The 21,946-nt window shown below is 46.6% G+C and overlaps 1 long non-coding RNA gene across 1 annotated transcript; it reads left to right on the forward strand.

Moving 5' to 3' along the window:
• The first annotated feature begins 704 nt into the window (after positions 1-704).
• LOC141243391 (uncharacterized) lies at positions 705-21,458 on the forward strand. Its single transcript, XR_012307660.1, has 3 exons — positions 705-787; positions 2,603-2,746; positions 19,677-21,458. It is a non-coding gene; the product is annotated as an uncharacterized lncRNA (long non-coding RNA).
• The last annotated feature ends 488 nt before the right edge of the window (positions 21,459-21,946 follow it).

The raw sequence follows: 21,946 nt of genomic DNA on the forward strand, positions 1-21,946 counted from the left end.
CCGTGGCACTCCTGGACCCCAGATCCTCCCATCCACAGACCCACCCTGCCGCCTGCAGGAGGGCCGCTCATCTCTCATCCGTCCCCTTTCTTGACCACCTGCTGCTGCGCCAGTGTTCCTCATGGCTCTGCTGCACCTCCGCCCTGCAAGCCGTGCTCCTCCCTGCCGACTGTGGGAAGGCCCTTCACGCTCCCTCCCCCGCCGGGGTCGACCCCAGCATGACATCGGGGCCACCGCTGCAGACAGCAACTCCTCCCCCGCAGTACACTGGACGCTGGTCCCGCCCTCATCCGCAGACCGTGGGAGGACTCCTCATCCCGCCATCTTGCCAGGTATAACCCACGGCTGGCTTGTCACCGGGGGTCACCGCCGCGCTGCTCGGGGGCCTTTTAGGCCGCAAACCGGAAGAGGGCCGCAGCGCAGGCACGCCCACTTCTGGTAGGCTGCGGCTCCGGCGAGGATTCCTCCTGGGGATCGGAGAAGGAGCCTCAGGCACGCGCTGCTCCCCTGGCTGCAGAGGTCCCCGAGGGGGCTCCTGGAGCTTCTCCTGCTCCGAACCTCACCTGCTGGTGAGTAACGCTCCGGCGGCCGTGACCGCTGCAGGCCTCCCTGAAGCTTCTTCTGCAGCCGACGACTGTGCACAGGTCACCCGCAGCTGCTGCTGCACCAAGTCTGCCCCATGGATTGCTGAGACAGGCCGCGCTAGGTCCAGCAAGGCCACAAGATCTGCCATGGCTCCACTGCAGGGTCTGGTCTGCTTCAGCTGCGATCCAGGAAGCAAGAGGAGGTAACTGACCCCTGCCCTTCCTTATATCATCTCTTGCTCCTCCCCCCACCTCTTCCCCTCCAATCAAAACTCCCCACACTACTCCTAATCCCTTATTCAAAATTTTAACTCCTTCACTCCCACCCTCCTATCTTGTCATGTGGCCTATACGCCCTATGGGGCTCCCTGGCCTTCCTTACTAATGGTAGAGGGAAACTTACCCTTGTATACTTCGCCTGCCCCAGCAAGAGATTTTCTAATGCCTGGATTGCTTGGAGTTCCCTGTCTGTGGTAAAAATAGAATTGGTGGAATTTATCATGAAACATTTCTTAACAGTTTTTGAATAAAAAGATTTATCTTTAATGGCTCAAAAATGGTTAAAATTTGCTGCGGGTCTCACACACACACAGTCTGGAAAACAACAAGGCTATGTGATCTGATCCATAGATTATAATGGGTGGGTGAACACCGCGGATATAACCCGTACGTGAAACACTGTCGTCTGAATGAGGCATTGACGCGCCCCCGGGGCAATGGGGTACTCGGCATCCGGGCCTGTGGATGCTGGTGGGGGATATCACGGTGGCTGGCCCGGTCCGTGGCCCAGAGTGGTCAACCAAAAAGGGGGATTTGTAACTTGGATAGGAAAAATATAATAAATAGTTTGTGACGCCACCTGTGGTACCTGGTAAGGATTACCAGCGCTGCTGCAGACCTCCGGGGGGTGATGGGATGGCAGCTGAGGTGGAGCGGCCCCCGGGGCCGTGTGGAGTTTGATGGTGGTGATGCTGGGACTTGTAGTGCAGGCGGATGGCGCAGCAGAAGTAACTGACAGAGTCAGGGGATTCGCTTCAATACCTTTACTGGTGCGGATGTCAGGTACGGTCCAGGGTACTCAGTAGGATGGGTGCACTTCAGAACTTCTCCCCAGTGAGTGGGTATAAGGCCTCCTGGTCCGTGTCTGCCTCTCTGTATGCTCCTGGCCAGCCTGCAACTGGGCCTAGCTTATGTGTCGTGTTGTTCCTTCACCTGTCGCTCGGTAGTAGGACCTTCTGCTGGCAACCACTATCCCTGGTAAAGCTGGGGCCTTCGTGGTACCTGATCCTGTAATGGGTCTAGCTTCAGGTCGTCGAGGGACTTGTAGTCCTGGAATGCCGGTGAACCCTACTGGGTATAAAGGGACCCTGTAGGCGCGGACCTGGTGTCCGGTTTGTATATCGGGGTGAGCCTATGAAGCTCCTCTGCCCCCTCAACTCCTCTCTCCTTTCTCCTCTCTGCCGTCGGCCACACTCGGGGCCCTCAGAACTTAGCAGCAGACGCGCTGCGTCTTCGCTGCTCTCAGCGTCAGCACGCTCTCTGACTCTGACTGAACTTCTCACTGACTGAGCTGCCTGGCTCCACCCTCCATATATATATCCCTAACAGGCTCCCTCTGGTGGTGTGAGGTGGAAGGGTGGAGGTGTTTGTATGTAATGAGGGCCTCTTGTGGAGAAGTCCATCCATGCACCCTGGGTCCTGTGGTACCTGTGAACAGCAGGGTGCCACAGCATGAGGGGAGTCTGATTAGGCATTATTTCAAAAGGAAGTCTGGGGTTTGTATTACAGAGGATTGTGGTCAGGAGTCTGCATTAAAGGGGTTGTTGGACAACCCCTTCTTGATCTAAATGTTTGGCCATAATAAAATTAAAACGCCTGAGTATAGGTGAGTATAAGCTTTTTTATTTTATTGGGGCCAAGCGTGGGGGTGAAGGAGTTGTCCAAGTAGTGGACAACTTCTTTAAGAGAGAGTCTGGTTTGGGTATGGATTTATGAACTCTGGTAACTGTATCTTTTAGGGCTCTGTTCCAATCCGAGTTCACAGAGCTGCAGTACTGAAAGGAGGGACGGAGCCACTGATTACACAGGAGGTCACTGACCATAAGTTTTTCCTAAGAAATCAAAGGTCAAAAGCAGCAGACACTGAAGAAATGATATAGCAGGTAGGCATCAAACATGTAGAAGAGACTTAAATGTTTATTTTTTGCCCAATTTATATAAACCCTCGTCATGATTCATATCGTCTAAATAATACTAACTGCATCACTAGGATAGGTTCATAATTAGTATTACGCTTCCTACTTCCATTATATCTACAAACTATTGCTCTTCTTATTTTCTGCACACATTGTTATACTTGGGGCTCACTGTATATTACATACTAGGGATTTTTTAGGCTGCAGGGGCCGTTGTTCTTTTCCCCATGGGAGATATTGCATGTGTTATGTTGCACTTATTGTGTGATAATGATTATTTGCTGGATATGTTATTGCAGATTTACATGGCTTTGAATGTGTTGTGAACATGGGTCAGAATGATTCTCGCTGTGGCATAACTTGAAGCTCATGGGCCCTGATGCAAAAGCTCCAACGGGGCCCCTAGTTATTGCAAATCTTCAATAGTAATGGTCTTTTCACATGGGCCAAAGGGACCTTTGAGGCCCCTCGGCTCCAGGGCCCGCGTGCTATTGCAACCCCTGCACCTATAGTTACTCCCCTGGATTGTAGATGTGACATCTATTTTGTCATCATATTGGGGAGAAATCAAGTATCATGGTCAAATTGGCATATTGCTATCACTTAGCCAGCGTAGGAATTCAGGAGAGGCAAAGACGGCTAGTCACCCATGTGGGAGTAGAGAAATAGGTAGAATAAATAGGTCATATTCCCTATTTAACCCCTTCATGGTGCGACCCTTTTCTGTTTTTGCACTTTTGTTTTTTACTCCTCTTCTTACCAGAGCCATAACTTTTTACATTTTCTGTCAATATGGCCGTGTAAGGGCTTGTTTTTGCGGGACAAGTTGTACTTTTGAACGACACCATTGGTTGTACTGGAAAACAGGAAAAAATTCCAAGTGTGGTGAAATTGCAAAAAAAATTAAATTCCACAGTTGTTTTCTGGGTTTTTCTTTTACCATGCTCACTAAATGCTGAAACTGACCTGCCTTTATGATTCTCCAGGTCATTATGAGTTTGTAGATACTAAACATGTATAGTTTTTTTTTTTTTATTTAAATGGTAAAAAAATCTAAAGTTTGTTAAAAAAAAAAAAAAAAGTCACCATTTTCTGAGACCCGTAGCGTCTCCATTTTTCGGCTTCTGGGGCTGGGTGAGGGCTTATTTTTTGCTCACCGAGCTGATGTTTTTATTGATACCATTTTGGGGTAAACCTTGGGGAGACTAGAAGCTGCAATCATCCGATCGCCTGTGCTACACATAGCGCTGTATGTAGCAAAAATGTTCACTTGCATCCCTGCAATGACAACTGTAGGGGTCTCCTGCAGACACCGGGTTGTCATGCCAACCCATCGACGATGCGCAGTCATGTGACATGGGCGCCGATGGGCGGGTCTTGTGACGCTCTTCCAGCGGAGCCGTCTTAAATGCCGCTGTCAGAGATTGACAGCGGCATTTAACATGTTAATAATCACGAGAGAATCGCGATTCCACCCACGGCTGTTAGGAGCACATGACAGCTGATCAGATCCGCTGTCAAGTCCCCGGAAAGGTGCGGGCTCATCGTCGGAGCCTGCATCTAAGGCGAAGACACGTCATGCGCCGTATATGTACGGCGCATGTCATGAAAGGGTTAACAGGACAGGCTTAGCCTTTGGTGTGACCTACTGATAATATTATTTAGAATCTGATAACTGTGACCGAATTGTTGGCCAAATGATGCTTCAGTTGATCATTTGGCCGACAACCATCTTGGCCGTCTCTCCCATACACGGAAGCGCTCACTTGGCCGAGTGCTCCTGTGTTCTCTATGAGAGAAACTGACAAACATCTCTGTCAGCAGCTTATCTCAGAGAGAATGAAGTGATCGGCAGTCCAAAATTGTATATGCCCAAATAATATCTTCCCTGACCAGTTGATTGGCGCGCCAATATGACGCGCCACATGGGCCCTGGGGTACTTGGTGCCGGGCTGGTCGTTGCTAGGGGAGATGTCATAGTGGCGGTGACCTGGTCCGTGACCCAGGGTGGTCAATAAAAGGGGATATTTACAGGGGATTTATAGTTTTTATATAATGTTCGTGACGCCACCTGTGGTATGTGGCTAAAGGGAGCCGCCGCTGCGGAGCAGGTCCTCTGGAGCTGATGTTAGTGCAGCAGAGTTGGTTCAGCTCTCCACAGGCAGAGCTTAGCTCCAGGGTAGGAAATGGTGATGTTGTACACTGTGTTCCAAATTATTATGCAAATAATATTTTCTCAGATTTTCCCAAATTACCTATATGAATTGCAGTCATTGTAATTTTCCAGTCAAATAACTATTAGAGTACAATTGAAAGGTTTTTGTACAAACTGCCTATGATAACAGTATATTTAAAAAAAAATAAAACACTCAAACTGCACTCAAAATGCATGTTCCAAATTATTATGCACAGCAGCGTTTTCAACCTTTTCATTTTAATAAAGAACAAAAAAATGGTCATTTTTGAAATTATAAGCATTAGCAGGTTATTACAAACTGAAATCAAACAGTTTTCAACTCAAAACTTTATTCTAGGTGATGTTACATTTGCACATAGGACCCCTTGTTCGAAAGGAGCTTTTGAACTCTCTCGTCCATTGAATTTGTCAGGTTTTGGCTGGTTTCTGCTTCAATTGTTTTGTATGAGGACAGAATACCCTCCCAGAGCTGTTGCTTAGATGTGAACTGCCTCCCGCCATCATAGACACTCCTTTTGATGATGCTCCAGAGGTTCTCAATGGGGTTGAGGTCAGGGGAGCATGGGGGCCACACCATAAGTTTGTCCCCTTTTATGCCCATAGCAGCCAGAGATGCAGATGTGTTATGTGCAGCATGAGACGGGGCATTATCATGCATGAAAATGATCTTGCTGCGGAATGCACGGTTCTTCTTCTTGAACCATGGCAGGAAATGCTGTTTGAGAAACTCAACATACATTATGGAGTTCATCTTTACCCCTTCAGGGATCCTAAAGGGGCCGACAATCTCTCTTCCCATGATTCCCGCGCAAAACATTACTCCACCTCCTCCTTGTTGGCGCCATAGCCGTATTTGCATGGGGTGTCCATCAACCAGCCATCCTCCTCCTCCACTCCATCCATCTGGACCATTGAGCGTTGCACAGCACTCATCGGTGAACAAAACAGTTTTGAAGTCAGTCTTCATATATTGTTTGGCCCACTGGAGCCGTTTCTGCTTGTGTGCAGTGGATAGAGGAGGTCGACAGGTTGGCTTACGCACAGCTGCAAACCTCTGAAGGACCCTGCATCTTGTTGTTCGGGGGACGTTGGAGGCACCAGCTGCTTCAAAAACTTGTCTGCTGCTATGACAAGGCTTTTTTGCCACTGCTCTTTTAACCTGACGTAATTGCCTGTAGGAAAGTCCTCAATTTTCCCTTATCAGCACGCACACGTGTGTACTGTGAATCAGCTACATACTTCTTGATTGTGAGATGATCACGATGAAGTGTCTTGGCAATGTTGATTGTAGTCATGCCTTGACCTAAACGCTCCACAATTTGTTGCTTCTCAGCAGCCGACACATCCTTTTTCTTTCCCATTTTGGCAGAAAATGTAGGCTGCTTAATAATGTGGGACAGCCTTCTTAAGTAGTCTTGCCTTTCATTGGACACACCTGCCAAACTAATTAGCACAAGTGTCTGCTATTGCTTACAGTGATTTAAAGAGCCCCGACACACATCACCATCAATGAGTTTAACTGACAAACAAAAAAATTCTTACTTTATCACCCCTAAACACTTTTGCTGTGAAGTGTAGTGCAGGGAATGATGGCGCAGTAATAAGTCGCAGAGACAGTGGGGTGCCGTCTTCCGGATTTACTCACAGTTCTCACTTTGCTCCTGGTTACAACTGCAGATCATAACTTCCCACGTTGTCCTGTGCTTACTCAGGGAGGGGTACAGCAAACCCTCAGGTACCTCCTGAGTACATAACAGGACCCCCTTCTGTGTGTTCCTTCTGGCTGTCTTCCTACACCTCACACCCAGTGTCGCAATCCAGTGACCGCGGACCTTGTCGGGTGACGTTTTCTCTGTCCCCTGGGTCCTCTATGGCCACCTTTTCGGTGAAATAGATGTGGCTTTTGGCTGCAGCACTTGAAATGCTGCACCCTCCGGTTACCTAGTTGAATATTGCAATTCTCACTAGTTAGGGGCCGGTCCCCTCTGCGACCCGCTCTCTCCACCGCCTGGTAGATTTGGGTGTACGGGTGGCCTCCAGCACTGCTCATACCCCTGGGATCCTTTCTTCACTCCTGGAGCCTTCCCTCTGCTCCCGTTCCTTCCTCTTCTCCTTCTCCTGGGCCTCCTCACTAGGCCCTCCTCCTGAGCAGAGCTCCTGCTCTGACTCTCTCTCTGACTCAACCCCCTCAGAACTTCACTCACTCTAGAATGTTCCACCCTCTCTTTCATATTGCTCCTTACTGTGCTCCCCTGAACTGCTTCCTCTACCCACACCCACTACATGGTTCCCCCTACTTTGGTTCCCCCAACTCCAGCCAGGGACAGGGCTCAGCAGAGGAGCAGCGCATTTTGCCCCTCCTGCTGGTCTGTAGTAGTGTAGTGTTGAATGCAGGTGTTAGGATTCCGGGCTGTACTCCTTCCTTACCTGAGAGTGAGATACCACACCTCTGGGTGAGATGCAGTACCTCTGTGGCGACTGAACCCGCAGGGGCGCCACACATACATATGACGCTCCCACTGGGCCGTGGGGTACCCGGTGCCGGGCTGGTAGATGCTGGGGGATGTTACAGTGGCAGTGACCCGGTCCGTGACCCAGGGCGGTCAATAAAAAGGGTTATTGATTGGGGATTTATAGTGATTGTATAAAGTACGTGACGCCACCTGTGGTATGCGGCTAAGGGAGCCGCTGCTGCGGAGCAGGTCCTCTGGAGCTGATGTGAGTGCAGCAGGGATGGTGTAGCTCTCCACAGGTAGAACTCAGCTCCAGGGCAGTGTAGATGTTATAGGTTATGCTGGGCGTTGTAGTGCAGGGGTTGATGGCGCAGCAATAATCACAGAGACAGTGGGGTGCAGTCTTCCGAGTTTACTTACAGTTGATAAGTTCCTCCGGTTACAGGGTCCGGACTACAACCTCCCACATCGTGCTGCGTTCACCAGGCAGGGGTTCAGCAATCCCTCAGGTGATTCAAGAGTGTCTGACAGGACCCCTTTCTATGTGCCTTCCTCAGTCGTCTTCCTGCGCTGGCTCTCGCCCTCCTGCCCTGTGCCTCGCAACCAGTGTCCCAATCCGGTAGCCTCGGGTCTTGTCGGGCGACCTGCTGTCCCCTGGACCCTCTGTGGCCACCTTTTCGGCGACATAGTTGCGGATGTGGCCACTGCACCTTGCAAGTACAGCAGCCTCCGGTCCCTAGCTGAGCCTTGTAGTTCTCCACTAGTTTAGGGGTCGGTCCCCTCTGCGGCTCGATCCCTCCACCGCCTGGCAGATTCGGGCGTACGGGTGGCCTCCAGCACTGCCCGTACCCCTGGGATCCCTTCTGTTCCTGGAGCCTTTCTCCTGCTCCCTCTCCTCTCTCAGTCCTGGGCCTCTCACTAGGCCCGCCTCCGAAGCAGAGCTCCTGCAGAGCCTCTGCTCCACACACTCTCCTCCTCTGACTGGCTTGTCTTTCTAAGATGGTTCCCTCTTTTATATCACTCCCTCACCAGTGCTCCCCTGATCTACGTCCTCCACTCACACCCACTACATGGTTCCCCCTCGCTAGGTTCCCCACCACTCCAGCCAGGGACTGTGCACTCCCGTAGGAGCAATCTCGCCCTGCCCTACTGAAGTGGATGTGTTGGATGCAGGTGTTAGGGTCCCGGGCTGTACTCCTTCCTTACCTGAGAGTGAGATACCACACCTCTGGGTGAGATGCAGTACCTCTGTGGCGACTGAACCCTCAGGGGCACCACACATATTAGAGTGTAAGGCATACTTATTGATATGAATGCGTCGACCGACTTTAGACTTATGTATGGGGGACTGAAAGCTGCATTTACACCTAAAATACAGCTTTCAGTCCCTTCTAAAGAGGCAGCCAATCACACACAATAAACAAGCTAAATGCTCATTTATCGGGTGAAATGATCTAGATGTAATGATGCAGATAGTGAGGATGCAGGGATAGTTAACCAAAGCTATTTATTTTCCTACCACAGAAAGAACGTTTAACTATAGGAACACATGGTGATGCAGGTATATGGAGACAACTAACACAATCTTAGCAGTAATGACAATAAAAGCAGTGTAATAAATGCAATATCTTACTCTATGTTCTATCTGCGTGCAGTCTCATTTCACAGTTAAACGACTATTAATGTCTTTAGCTCAAAGAGCGTCACTGCCAGCGCCAGGCTTGTAGCTGTAATATGCGCTTCAAGCGCCTTTGATTGTTATACTGGCACTAACGGGGGACACCGGTACTTTCCGCTAAGCCACAAGTGCCTCATATGTGAGTCACTTAGTGGGTTCTTCACACTGGCCACCCTCGTTCGTTTCTGAAGTGCAGAGCGTACCGTTCGTCTACGCTTGAATTAAAGGCCTGGTTCACTTGGGTCTTCTCGTCAGCACGGCAGACGTCCTGCTTCATCCAATGACCACCGTCTGATCTTCGGTGCTTGACCTGCGGCATCTTGACTGGTGAAGACTGGGGTTTGGGTCTTGACCAACCAAATCTGGGCTTAAATCAGCCATTATCTGCTGTGAAAAATCCGAGCTCGGCATATGAGCCTGCATTAAAGTCAGGGACATGACCTTTGAAGTACATTAACGTCATAGGTCGTGAAGGGGTTAATGTCATTACCTAATCTCTTTTCTAATATACATTACTTAAAAAATCCCTATTGTTCACTAGACTATCTGACTCCTTTTTTTTATTTTTTTTTTTATCTTCTTCCTGTTTCACGTTGCTTCGTTTGAGAACCCCAAGTGCATACTGGGATTTACAAACAAACCATCATCAGGGAGCAGAGGCTGCCGTCATTGCAGTAGCGCCTGTCCTTTCCCTGAATTAAGAGCCGTCAGTGATGTCCTTTTCAGGGTCTGGGCTAGTTCCTCCTCTACTGAGCATGCGTCTGTTGTCAACATCATCCCACACTGATAACATCACCTCCACCTTCCTGATATAGGGCCACATGGCTCATGTGTTTCGCTGTGACCACTGCACCCTAGTTGCACTCTTGTGAAACAGTGTAAGGCTATGTGCCCATGATGCAGAAATGCTGTGGATTTTTCCTGAGCGTTTCTGCATCTCTCTGGCAGAAAAAACGCATGCGGATTTTACATGCGTTTTTTCTGCCAGGTAGAAGCGTAAGTGAAGCTTTTTTAACATGCGATTTCGCATGCGAGTTGTGAAGCACTTTTCTAAGCGATTTTAGCATCACTTGGAAAAGTGCTTGACAACTTGGTCACACTATAAATCCATGCAAACGGCATGGATTTATATAGTGTGACCAAGTTACGATACTGCAAATGCAGCATCAATAGTAAAAAAAAGAATACAAATGGTGAAAAATAAAAAAAAAACATATACTCACCTGGCCCCTGATCTCCTTCTCCGTTGCGTCCGGTGTCTTCAGCGGCTCGCGGTGGTGTAAAAGGACCTTCCATGACGTCATTTAGTCATGTGACAGGTCACATGACTAAATGACATCATGGAAGGTCCTTTTACCACCGCGAGCAGCCGAAGACACCGGAGAAGGAGACCGGGGGCCATCAGAAGGTGAGTATATGTTTATTTTTTATTTTAATTCTTTTTCAACTACAGGTAGTATGGTACCCGGGACTGAAAGGGAGTCTCCTCTTCTCCAGACACAGGTACCATCTGCGCATTGAACCGCATAATATCCGCATGTGCACATGTAGTCATGCGGATGTTATGCGGTCCAATACAAGTCAATGGTGGCTAAAACGCCGCGATTCCGCAAAATTAATGGTAGTGCTGCGGATTTTTCCGCAATGATAATCTGCAGCGGAAATTTCCCAGCATGTGCTCAGCAAATGCGGATTATCATTGGGGAACATTGCAGACCTTCTACCAAGCGTTTTTTAAGCGTTTCCACGGCGGAATTGCTGCTACGGAAGTGCTTAAAAAACATTGTGGGCATCGTGGGCACGCAGCCTAAGGGGGCTCTCTCTAGCTACCACCTCTCTAACATGCTGTAGCCTTGCTGACCATGCATTCGTTCACAGATAATCTCCAGGTCTGGCTGACACAACTGACACCTTTACAAAATCATCACTATCCCGGAGTCAGTATGAAAAAGGTCCTGAGCTCAATGCTCCCACACATTATTCACATCTTTAAATTTGCTATGACTGAGATAGCTGCTGCTAGTGCCCTTACTACAGTGCCTGACAGAGCCAACCAACAAAACTAGGCTTTTGTTACACGCACGACACTAGGTTCAAATAGGGCGAGACGGGTTTCATAAATTCATTGGAATCTTGGGGGAACCGTTACTCAGGGCAACCATAGGCTGCAGCTTCTCTCAGGCACATGATAGATTCAGTTGCTGACCAGACACATCTGACAAGAGTCTTGTTCAACAGTTTAACAGTGGAATTTAATCTGAAGCATGGCCAGTGCAGTTCAGGGATATTACAGCAACAATCTTCATTACAGCACAGTCTCATAAAGCAGGCACAGGAACCTCAGTCTCTTCAGTAGCATAATTCAGCACAAATTAGATCTCTTGGCAGCACACTTCTATACGTAAACAGCAGGCTTTTCCTTCACAAGGACTCACTAGTACACAACATTCTTTATTCTGCATGGAGATGGAGGGGGGAGGGTTTGATGAGGAAGATGATCTCTGTGACACAATTCCTTCCATTCCTTATCTTCCTGCCCGATGGTAGATTTCCTGAACTAACAGTGCAAGGTATCTGACCTGTGTTGAGTTTCACCCTAGACTTGAATCCTGTTCTCTTTCCTGCACTTCTGTGAGATACAGATCACATACCACTTCTCCCTTTGGCTGCAGCCAGAATAGTAAACAAGTTCCCCACAATCCCCCTGGGGCTCTGCTAACCACTCCCTGTCTCTTGTGACTGTGTTAACTCTTATAGTTGCTGGATCCTTTTGAAGCAACAGCACTATTTCTGCATGTCACACTTTCCCTTCTTTTTTAATGTCGTTCTCGATATTCGTTTTAATTGGTCAAGCTGACCAATTCTGAGACAGTGCTAAAAGTTGAATAACTTTATATACAAATTGGCATTGTCATATTGGCATAAAATTTACAAACATCAATAACAACCTGTTCTTACGACCTTTTGCTTGTAGAACTCCTGAAAGAAATACACAATTAAAACAATCAGCATCTCTTCCGCTGGAGGTTTTCATACGTCTTCAACCAGCTCTCTCTCTCACTAGGCCAAAACAAGTCTTTCCACCAGGTAACATTGTCCATAATGTCTCTCGGTGGTGAATACCACTCAAGTGAGCTTACCTGGTCCGTAGGCAGAAATACCTGTTTCCAATGGACAGTCCTTGGCACTTGACTCGGTTCACCGAGTGTCTCATATGTCAGCATCACAGGCCTCCTCACTTCTCGAGTCGACATCCTCCTGGTAGGTTGTTCCTCAGATACCACGGGTTCCTCGGTTGCAGGAGTTTCTTCTGCCACACTCATTTCTCGAACTTCCTCAAATGATCTTGGAACTGCCTCTGTAAGTTACTGTACTTCTCTTGAATCGTTCGTTTCCACCTGGTCTGGTAATTCTGCTACTCCTAAGTGTCGATCGGTCTCTTCAGTGAACGGTGTTAGATCATCAAATCTGAATTGGACTATATCTGTACTCCTTGGTACAAACTCTGGAGCCTGGGGACTTACTTCACTCTCCTGAGGATGGTACATCCCTCTCCTTGCCGGTCCGAGAAATACAACGGTGTGTTCTTCTTCATGTGAACTTTCAAGATCACTATCCATCTTCGGAGCTTCAGTCTGTGGTGGTCCCTTAGTCGATCTCGGACGATGTTGTTCTACTTCTGGAAAGTTTTGTTGTGGTGGGAGATAATCACAGGGTAGTAGTAAATTCCGATGGACTATTCTGGTTTCCAATCGGATTTCATACACTGGACTGTCATCGGCTTTCCTCCTTACGACCACATACACCTTGTCTTCCCAGTACAAACAAAGTTTTCCCGGACCGCCTTTTGTTCTTGACTAGCACACGGCTTCCCAGTGCCAATTCTGCTCCATAACATTTTCAGTCATAGTACTCCTTGCTCTTGCTCTGTCCTTGCGTAACCACTTTGGACGCTATGTTGTATCCCTCTGCCATCCGTTCCTTCCATTTCCGAACAAACTCTGGATATGTTCTGTAAGTCTCTGATACTGGAGTATCGAACATGATGTCGATTGACAGTCTTGGCGATTGACCGTACAATAGAAAGAAGGGTGAGTAACCCATTGCATTGCTCTTTGTACAGTTATAGGCATGTACCACTTTTGACAGAGAACTCTTCCAGTCTTTCTTCTCGTCAGCTGTTAAAGTGCGCAACATCGACAATAATGTCCTACTAAAACGTTTCACTTGTCCATTACCCTCTGGGTGATAGGGCATTATGTGGGATCTCTGAATCCTACAGTACTTTCCTATCTTGGCAAAGATCTGGTTCTCAAATTCTCTTCCTTGGTCATGGTGTAACCTCGTAGGGAACCCAAACCTCAAAGCAAAATCATTGAAGATCTTCTCTGCTGCTGTTCGACCCGCTTTATTGGTGGTGACATATGCTTGAGCAAATCAAGTAAAATGGTCCATCACCACCAAGATGTATTCGTCACCACCCTTGCACGTCTCGAGATGTAGAAAGTCTATTGAGACCATCTCAAACGGATACGTAGTTTGGATGTTGCCCATAGGTGCCCGGGTTGATGTGTTGGGACGTTTATCTTTCAGACCCCCACACTCCCTGGTCACGTATCTCTCAATATCTCACTGCATGTACGGCCAGAAGAAACGTTCACGGATCAAGTTTGTTGTCCTTTCCACTCCCAGGTGTCCCATGTTTTCATGGAGTTCTTTTAAGACCAATCTACGAAATACTCTGGGTAGTACCAACTGCCGGTTTTGACCTCCTTTACGATACAGGATACCGTCTTCACTGAGGTAGAGCTTCATCCATTCTTTAACTAAAACAGATACTGCTGGTGACTCATTATCTCTCTCCCATTTACTTGGAAACCAATTTTGGTCCACATAAAGTAGTATTCTACCATTTATCTGATCTTCCCGTTGTGCTCTATGGATTTTTCCTTTTGGTAGTCGTTGAATAGACAGGGGGTAATCTTGTTCTCTCGCTTTTATGGTGGTTTCCACCGTCAACGGACACCACAATGGTGTGTTGTCCTTTTGATAAGCTTGTACTGCTTGGGCAGTGCTCTCAATTGCTTCCAAACTGACTTCCTCTGAGCTTTCTTGCATGAACTGATCAGGCTCTAGTGGGATTTTCCACAATCTGTCAGCATCCGCCTTGCATTTTCCTGGCCTGTACTTGATGCTGAAATTGAAGTCAGCTAGTTCAGCGACTCATCTCTCATCTCTGACCTGTTGCATTCAGTTTGGCTGTAGTGAGGACATAGGTCAAAGGGTTGTTGTCAGTGTATACCTCAAACTCTTTGCTGTAGTAGAGATAATCTCTAAATGGTTCACAGATAGTCCATTTCAACTCCAGGAACTTCAATTTTCCGGAATGTAGATGGTAATTCTTCTCGGCGTCTGTCAACGTTCTAGAACCTTAACCGATGACTCTCAATTTTCTATCTTGATGCTGATACAGGGCAGCTCCCAGTCCAACTTGAGAAACGTCACAATGAAGAACAAACGGTAAGTTGAAATCAGGATATCCCAAGATGGGTGGTTTTACCAGGTAGTCTACTAGTTCTTCCAATACCTCCTGGTGGTCTGCTGTCCAGAGAATGGGCTTTTGGGATGAAACGGCGTTGCTTCTTTTAAGCCCAGTTCTACCCGCATTCTTCTTTTTCTCCGTGGGTGTTGTTGACTCTGTCGCCCCCCCCCCACCAAGAGGAGGTATAGTGGGGCGGCAATCCTGGAGAAGTTCCGAACGTAAGTACGACAGTAGGAGGGGAATAATAATATCTACCTCAACTCCCCGACAGTTGAGGGCCGCTTGTCTTTTAAGGCCGGTACCAGAGCGATTTCTGCTGGGTCTATGGTATATTCTTCTCCGGACACAATTTTCCCTAGAAATCGGACTTGCCTTTTGAACAGTTCACACTTCTTTGGGGGTCAACTTAACTCCATATTGTTGACTTGATATCGTTGTAATACGGTCCTCACGTGTTCAACATGCTCCCAGAAAGTTTTTCTGTGTACCACATTGTCATCCAAGTACAGCTGGAAGATATTATCCCTCAATCCTTCTAAATATGTCTCCATGCTCCTCTGGAATTTTTCTGGAGCTGAACTGAGCCCAAACGGTATGCAGATCCACTCGTATATCCCGCATGGTGTGATGAATGCTGTCAAAGGTCTACTGGACTCTTCAACAAACCCTTGATGGTATGCTTTACCCTGATCGAGGACAGAGAACCAGGTACTTCCTGATAGGTTATCCAGCATATCTTGAATCTGTGGTATCGGGTGCTGATCAGGTACTGACTTTCGGTTTAGTTCCCGGTAATCACAGCAGAGTCTCAACGTACCGTCCTTCTTCCTAACACAAAGAATAGGAGAGGAATAAGACGGCTTTTACTTTTGGACCCAAACTCTGTTGATTAGATCTTGTAAATACTCTTTCACTTCACGGTGTAATGGTTTTGGCACAGACATGTAACTTCTGGTTACTGGGGTCATGTCTTTCAAATTGATTTCCAACTGCACCAACGGGATACCGCCTATATCAGAGTCATCTTTGGAGAATGCATGACACTCTTCTCTCAGCATCTGTTTTGCTACCGCTCTATCTTCAGCACACAAGTGTTCTAGGGGTACTGGGGGATCCCAGGACCCCGAGGTGGGTCGTGCAATTTCCTCCCCTGGTCAACTCCTGTTCCTTGGTGGGGAGACTGAATTCATGGTAGACCCGTGGGCGGGTCTCACACTGGCTGAATATACAGTTTTAACGGTTTCAATGTGACCCAACACAGTCTTTGGATCCCTTGTTTCGTAGTATTCATCACCGGTACTTTCACTCGAGTAAACCCACCAGTAGGAATGGTAAGCACAGTCTCACCTTGAACTAGGCCTTCCGGAAGTTCTGATGAGTCTTTTGGCATGAACAGTCTTTTCTGAACTTTTCTTACCAGTTCTACCTGGACTCCACACCTCACCCCCACCATTTGGTTTGCAGGAATGATGTTTGGGCGCCAGCCTACCTTGACTTCTTTTAGGTTCATTGTATTCTGTGCTTTCTTTACTCTATGAATCACATTTTCCACCACGACATTGGGTATGGCAAGCAATGTGACAGTTGCATCCACCACCAGCGTCACTGACTTGTGTTTCATGATGACCTCACTGATTACATTATAACCCAGGATAGGATCCTCTTCCACGTTCTGATCACTGGTCACGAGAAAAGGTACCAAAAGCTCAATGGTGTTGCTGTTGTTCGTGGCCCTCAGTTGGAAAGTCACTTCCACCCAGCCTATGAAAGGGACTTCGGTCAGGTTGACTGCTTTGCCGTGGAGTTCCACTGGTCCTAAGAGTTTGAAGGCACGTATGTGGCAGGTAGCGCCTTCTCCATTCTTCATTTAAAAGGCTCGCTTGGGCTCCTGTGTCCCACAGTGCTGTTATCAGGAGTCCATCTAGCTGGCACTATATAAAGCATCTTTCGCTGATTAGGCCGATGATGCTATCTTTACTGACCGAGGAATCCTCCTCCCAGGAGTTCATCATTTGACCTCCACACTGGGCATTAAGTAACTGATGCCCCTGTCTCTCTTGCAGCTGTTGTAGACGGAAACACACTTGGGGATAGTAATGACGCAGCTGTTTTAGCTCATATGCCGTTCTGGGGTTTGGTGAGATTTGGATTTGCTTCTGGGACCTCCTCTGTGTCGTGGTTACCAGTCGCCCCTCTCTGGCAACCTCCTGTCTTTTAACCCAAAAGACCATGACCATTGGCATTCCTTGGCATAATGTCCTTCCTCACCACATCTTAGTCAGTGTACACATACCGTACTCTGATTTGATGAACGGCACGCTTCACAAGCCGGGTATCTTCTGTTTTGGAACCCACTCCTGGGTCTGAGGGATGCAGGTTCTGTTCTGGAATGAATCAACTTTTTCATCTCAATCAACTCAGCTCGCAGTTCTCCTATTACTTCTTCCCAGTCAGCGCTGGCGGTCCTCTCTTTTGTTGGTGCTTTAAGGTTCCCTCTCGGAGGTGGCACTGGAGGGTCTCCATGATTATCTTCAGACTGGCCACTGGGGGTCTCCAACCTCAGCTGACTCATTTTGGTGATTTAGAAGCTAATTTAAAAAAACATCACAGTATAAGATAATGCCTTATCAACACCAGGTCTGATTACCAAGGCATTGCAGGATGCAGCAAGCCTCCATGATAAAGGCCGGGGCAGCACATGTGCAAAATACTGAGGCAGACAGCCACTCACTAACCTACCAATTCATGGAGGGGGTGACTGTGTAGTATTATACATGCACACCGATGGAGTTTGCATAGGGCACCAATCACTCAGATATGTGTGATGCACAGTGTCTGGCTTGCAGCCTATTGATGACGCCCATACTATTAGATCAGGGGGGCTGCCCAGCACTATATACGTGCACCCCCACAGGACAGACGCCCCAATTTACCCAGCCAACACTAAAGAGGCCTGGCTGCATCCTGCACAAAAATGTGTAAAAAAGATGAAAAATAGTGTATAAGATAAATACACCACATGAGGTAAGGGTCGATATTTTGACCAAAATACGCAAGCTCGCAACCCAGCATCAAGGGTCCCCATACTTGCGAGTCCTAACATTAAACATTAAAAATATGCAAGCTCCATCGGTGTGCGTGTGCACGTATAATACTACACAGCCACCCCCTCCATGTAATCTGACCTGGTGTTGGTAAGGAATTTGTCTTTTACTGTGATATTTTTTGATTTAGGAGCAGAGCCTTTCTTTATCTTTTGTTCGCTCTCTGACTCCAAACTAGCTGCCTCATTCATTTGTTCAATTAGGATTTTGTCCAGAATGCCAGGATCTTCTAGGTACTGTTTCAGCTGCGACTTGATGTATGTACTGATTAACCCTGTTCCCAATGATCTCAAGAACTTCTTCTGGACTAGTCCAGCATCAAACCTCTCGTCCGCTTCTACATCTCTGGATGCAAACAACAGTCTATCCTTCAGTTCAATTTCTCTGCACAAGAAACTTTGGGGTGATTCATTATTTTTCTGTGAGAGGTTAATGAGTCGGTGGAACAATTCTGAAGTACTCTCTTCTTTATAGTGCCCTTTTAAAATCATCTTCAGTTGTTGCAAGGTCAATTGACTCTTCATTTCTAGCATACTACAGAGGTTCATTCCTGGGCTGATCACTTCACCACCCCCTCAACGATTTCATCTGGCTGGTAGCCTTTCTGTAAGCCTGCATCAATCTGGTGAAACAAGTTCATATAAGACAGTTTCTCTTTCTGTTCACACTCTCCAATCTTTCCCAGGATCTTGAATTCTTTACTTATGGTGATTTGTGGTGTTAGAGAGGACTGTCTTCCTGATTTATCTAACCCGAGCAGGTTAAAGGTTCTGTCTGAGTCTGTCACCCGTTAAGAGATTTTGGTCGATTCCTGCAGGGCTGTTGTTAGGGTTTTGAGTTGTTCTTTCAATTCCCGTAGTTCAGTCTGCGGACAGAGATTCCCGCTTTTGGTAATTGGTGCCGTCCCTCCATCCTCCAACTTCAACCTGGTTAGAAACTGTGTTAGCTCCTGGAGGCATGTCCCCATGACGTCTTCAGCTTCTTTCTCCCCCAGCTCATCCATTTTTGCATTAATGGCAGCTAACAGTTGCCTGCGGTTGTGTGCTTTAGAAATCTGTTCTTCTGACATCTTTATATGCTACTGTTCTTAATTCTTCGCAGGTTAACTGAAGAAACCGCTCACTAATTCTGTCTATTTGTATTTCAACATCCATTGCTGCTAGTGAGTTTTCTTTAGGGATGGTCCCCTTTAAGTGGTGTAGCAGAGTTAAGTTGAGGTGCTGTGCTGCTGTATTTTTCCAGACATTTTTCCTCTTCTCCCTCTAGACATTAATCCCCGCTCAGTCCTCCCCATATGGGCCACCAATGTTACACGCACACCGCTAGGTTCAGATAGGGCGAGACGGGTTTCATAAATTCATTGGAATCCTGGAGGAACTGTTACTCAGGATGACCATAGGCTGCAGCTTCTCTCAGGCACATGATAGATTCAGTTGCTGACCAGACACATCTGACAAGAGTCTTTTTCAACAGTTTAACAGTGGGATTTAATCTTAAGCACGGCCAGTGCAGTTCAGGGATATTACAGCAACAATCTTCATTACAGCACAGTCTCATAAAGCAGGCACATGAGTTCATATCACAGCTACTGATGATGACTAAACAGCTCTGACTGTTTACTTATGTTAACCTATCTAGGGAATGCAGAGTGGAGGATAATTACCATGTCCTTCCTAGAGGCTCAGATGATCCTGGCTGTGGATGCTCATGTGATGCTGTGCTGATGCATCATGGTACTGATAGCAAAGTATACAAGAAAAACTTCTTTGTGAAATCCGAGGCTAAAGAGAAGCAAAGATGGGGCTTAACTGCAGGAAACTGAGTAAATTTTATATAAAAGAATTGCAGAGTGTGATAAACTTGGTGAGGGGTATAGTAGCTGGATTGCGTCTTTCATCATGAATTTTTTTTTTTTAATTCCAGACATGCTTTATTATCAATACCAATTTAACACTTCTGAAGACATTACAGAAAGAAGACATCAGAAATCAATACAGAGATGGATTTCGTACAGATGGCGGCATTTGATGAGGCATGTTGGCCAATGAAGTTGATATGGGAAAGAATTAACCATGCATTTACATCAGATTCTCCCCGAAGTCATTTGGGTTCCAAAAAGGAGAATATATATGGGTTTTTAGCTCGAACAATGAAAAATATTCTGTGGTCTGGGACACTTTTTGCTCATACTGGAAAGTGAAAACTCCATTCGGCCCTGTTTTACATTTCATTGGACCTCTGTTTATTGATGGAACAAGTAAAGGATTATATGTACCACCATCACTTACTGTCATTGTATCAGATACACATATTTTAATGCCTGCTCGAGCTTCAATGGTGGATGAAAACATTTTAAAAATTTCCCGTTTTGTTATAAACTCTATATAATACAGTGATGTATATGATAAACACATTTGATTTATAAAGGTGTTTTACTTTATATATACTTTGTTGCAAATTTACATTTTCCCCTACAGGTGTTCATATCTCTTATGTAGGTATCTCATGTTAGAAAAAAAATAGTTAATAGGAGTTATATGCATTTACATGTTGTTATAAACATCAATTATGCAGTCATTTTCTTCATTTAAATATATAGTATGGCACCCTCTTGTGTTCAAAGTGTATATCAATGTGCAGGCGCAGTTAATGTGCTTAGTGCTGCTGGACATGCATGCTCGGTCTCTCTCCTCTGTTTACTGTAGACAAGCCAATAGCTGTCTGCAATGGTTCTCAGGTAAAAAGCCGAGCTTTAGCAATAGCCAGGGGCGTACATAGAAATCATGGGGCCCCATAGCAGAAATTCTAATTGGGTCCACCCTCCCAAAAAAAAAATAATTGTCAGCGTCACAGAAGACCATATCTCACAACTTTTCAGCCTTTGTATAGTCATTTTCCTCCTGCTGAAGTCTTAGATTCCTCTTTCAGTGCCCCCATAAAGTATAATGCCAACAAAAGTGCCCACCAAACACAATATGATACCCCCACAGTGAATTCCTCCACATTAGCCTCCACATGCACAGTATAATGACTCAACTGTACCCCACCTCAATTCCTAAGGTAAAGTATGGTGACCCTAACACAGTATAATCCCCCAACTGTGGCCCTCACACAGCCCTCCATGCAGGATAATGGGTCTACATACAGTTTAATTGCCCCATACTATATAATGGCCCTCCAAACAGTAAACAGTATAATGGCCCCCACACAGCCCTCCACACAGTATGATGGACCCCATGCAAACCTTCATGCTGTATACTTTCTTGCATACAGTATAATGGCCCCCCACATAGCCCTCCAAATATTAAAATGGTCCCCCACATAGTCTTCCATATAATGTAATGCGACCCCTCATAATCCTCCATATAGTGGGATGTATTAACAGAAGCATACAGTCTAGATCACGTGAAGTCATTATCGGTCTTTACTCCTCTTTGGTCAGACCTCATCTGGAATACTGTGTACAGTTTTGGGCACCACATTTTAAAAAAGACATAGACAAACTGGAGCAAGTTCAGAGAAGAGCGACCAGAATGGTGACTGGTCTGCAAACCATGTCCTATGAGGAACGGTTGCAGGATTTGGGAATGTTTAGCTTGCAAAAAAGAAGACTGAGAGGAGACTTAATAGCTGTCTACAAATATCTCAAGGGCTGTCACATTGTAGAAGGATCATCTTTATTCTCATTTGCACAAGGAAAGACTGGAAGCAATGGGATGAAACTAAATGGGAGGAGACACAGATTAGATATTAGAAAAAACTTTTTGACAGTTAGTTTGATTAATGAGTGGAACAGGCTGATACAAGAGGTGGTGAGTTCCCCTTCAATGGACGTCTTCAAACAGAGGCTGGACAGACATCTGTCTGAGATGATTTAGTGAATCCTGCTTTGAGCAGGGGGTTGGACCAGATGACCCAGGAGGTCCCTTCCAACTCTACCATTCTATGATAATGCACCCCCTTAATCCTCTATATAGTATAATGCGCCCCATGATCCTCCATATAGCATAATGCACCCCCCATAATCCTCCATATAGTATAATGCATTCCCCATAGTCCTCCATACATTATAATGCACCCCCATGGTCCTTCATAGAATATAATGCACTCCCCATGGTCTTCCATACAATATAATGCACCCCCCATGGTCTACCATAAAATATAATGCACCCCCATGGTCCTCCATACAATAT

Source organism: Phyllobates terribilis, unplaced genomic scaffold, assembly GCF_046119375.1.
Source record: "Phyllobates terribilis strain yellow unplaced genomic scaffold, ASM4611937v1 Scaffold_1240__1_contigs__length_345683, whole genome shotgun sequence".
Classification (NCBI taxonomy): domain Eukaryota; kingdom Metazoa; phylum Chordata; class Amphibia; order Anura; family Dendrobatidae; genus Phyllobates; species Phyllobates terribilis.